At 50.5% G+C, this 2652-nt stretch overlaps 1 protein-coding gene across 1 annotated transcript in view; it reads right to left on the minus strand.

Annotated features, from left to right (window-relative positions):
* The window catches only part of Rab14 (RAB14, member RAS oncogene family), a 25782-nt gene extending 25408 nt beyond the window's left edge, over positions 1–374 (minus strand). Inside the window, exon 1 of the mRNA XM_004641481.2 lies at positions 103–374. The gene's annotated coding sequence lies outside the window, so the exon portion shown is untranslated. The remainder of the gene's footprint in view (positions 1–102) is intronic.
* Between the last annotated feature and the right edge of the window lie 2278 nt (positions 375–2652).

Consider the following 2652-nt stretch of genomic DNA (forward strand, 5'->3'; position numbering starts at 1 on the left):
CCGCCTGCGGCGCGGCTCGCCGCCGCTGCCGCCACCCGCGCCCTCCGGACGGCCGGACGCGAAGGCCCGGGCCCGACGGACGCAGCGGAAGGCCTGGGTTACCTGGGGGGCTGCTGGTGGCTGGGCAGCTTTCCGGGCGGGAGGGGGGCGTCAGGACGAGGAAGAGCAGGGCGGACGCGGCAGGAGAGGGGATGGGACGGTCGGCCGAGGCCCCGGCGGGTAAGCGGGCTGGCCGAGAGGTGCAGACGCGCGCACGGGCGGCAGCGGCGGCGGCGGCGGAGACTGCTCCGGTGCCTCCCTCAGGATCTTCCTCGGGCTGGTCCAAGATGGCGGCGCTCCCTGCACAGGGTTTCCTGTCACCCTCGCAGTGGGCCGGACCACAAAAGAAGGGGGAGGATGCGCGCGCAGCCCGCGAAGCCCGGAAGAGGGCGGTGGCGGTCCGCCCGTAGCCACGCCCCTTCCCCGGTCCTGCCCTCCGACTCGCCGCGCCGCCGCGAAGCCCGCCCCGCTGGCCCTGGAGCCCGCAAGGGCGGCGCTGGGCGGCGTTCGCGCGCAGACTCCCTCGCGCGTCCTCGCCTCCTGGGGCGTTGACTGCGCAGGTGCGCTTTTAACCTCTGGGTGCGTCTGGGTGTCGGGATACTGGGGTTGTCGCTCGCGAGCACTGTCGTTGCTTTGATGGAGCAGCTTCCACTTACTGGAACCTCGCCGTCCGCTGGCAAATGTGCTTTGCACACTTCGGTTGCATTCATTCGAGCGTGTGTAGTGCTGGCCTCGTGCACAACGTTAGCAGTGGCAAGGCAGACTAGGTCCTGGGCCAGCTGTCCCGGAGACCACCACCCTGTTTAATGGTGGAGAAACTGAGGCTTACAGTGGTCGACTTACTCGTCCAAGTTCATGCAGCCAGGAAGTGGCCCCTTATACCCTGTTGTCCACCTGTCTCTTTTAACCTTGCTTTGTCACTTGGGGGCGGGGTGACACTTTTCCCAACCTGTTCGCCACTTACCACCTTCCAGCTTACCCATCTTATCACAGCGCCAGAAATTAACACATCTTAGTGCAAGCCACTTTTGACTTTCTTGGGCTCCGGAAATTTTTGCCTTGTGACTTGTGTTCATGTGGTTTTATTCTTCTGTTTAATTTGTATTTCACAATTGTATTTGTATGAAGAAAAATATATTAGAAAAATATTTTTTGATGAATTCATCTTTTTCTCCTGATTTTTGAAATTTATTTTACTTGGAGTTTTTTTTTTTTTTCTTGTTTTGTTTTTTGAAACAGGATCTCACTGTATAGCCCCAACCCAACCTCGAATTTGCAGTAATTTGAGCCTCCTGCCTCAGCCTCCAGAATGTGGGGATTACAGGCATGCACCACCACGGTGCCTGCTTTTTCTCCTGATTTTAAAACGTGTTTTTCTCAAGATAGTGTGGACCCTAAGCTACGTGTTTACTAAGGAATAAGATGGCCTCAGAACCCTCAGAATGAAATTCAGGGGCTGGAGAGATGGCTCAGTGGTCTAAAGCACCTACTTGAAACAAGCTTGGCAAAGCACAGGGACCACGGTTCGATCCCCAGCACCACATGCCAGCCAGCCCCGCCCCCTGGTGGGCTGAGCTGGCCACACACACACAATAAATAAATGTAATAAATAAAAATAAATAAATATTAAAAAAAAAAAGAATGAAATTCAGGTTCACTTTTGGCATTTAAAACTTGATAAATTCATTTTGCTATGGTCAAATGTGATTTAATTGGAAAAGTATATGTCAGTTGACTGATTTATTTTCTTTCTTTTTTTTTTAAAAGATTATTTATTTATTTATTTATGGGGGGGCCAGCTCAGCCCACCAGGGGGCGGGGCTGGCTGGCATGTGGTGCTGGGGGATTGAACCACAAGTGTTTTGCTTAGGTTAGCTTGTTCTAAGTAGGTGCCTTAGACCACTGAGCCATCTTACCAGCCCCCTGACTGATTTATTTTCAGAATGACCTAAACAAATTCTTTTCCTGAGACCTATGTAAAATATGTCCTTAGAGCCAGCAAGATAGGTCAGCGGACTAAGCGCCTGCTTAGGCAAGCACCAGGACCGGGTTTTGATCCCCGACACCATATGCTGCACCAGCCCCTGTCCCTAGGTGTGCTAAACCCACCACCAAGACTGGGCATGGTGTCACACGCCTGTAATCCCAGCTCTCGGAAGGCTGAAAAAAAATAGGAGGATCACTATGAGTCCAATCTGTGTAGTGAGACCCTTACCAAATACATAAAAAAAAGATATGCTGTTAAACATCTCACTTGGCTTTTCTACAAAAGGACAGTAATTTCTAAATCACATGAGTCCTTGTGAAAACTGAGCAAGACAGTACTATATATGCAAAATGCCTAGCATATAAGAACTCAAATGGGAAGGATTTTATATGATAATCTAATATAAAGTGAGTTTGAAATCTCTTCCAACCCCAAAACTCTATAATTGTATTCCCATATTATTCATTTATTTACTTATTTATTTTCTAAACTGGGGATTGAACTCAGGCCCTTGCGCTGCCAGGGAAGCACTTATTCCACTGAGCCATCTCCCTGGCCCATCCCAAATTAGTTAATAAGTATTAGTAGTTTGTTGTCACATTTTAACACTTTGGAATTTAACACAT

This window comes from Octodon degus, unplaced genomic scaffold (genome assembly GCF_000260255.1).
Source record: "Octodon degus isolate 3935 unplaced genomic scaffold, OctDeg1.0 scaffold00137, whole genome shotgun sequence".
In the NCBI taxonomy this organism is placed as follows: domain Eukaryota; kingdom Metazoa; phylum Chordata; class Mammalia; order Rodentia; family Octodontidae; genus Octodon; species Octodon degus.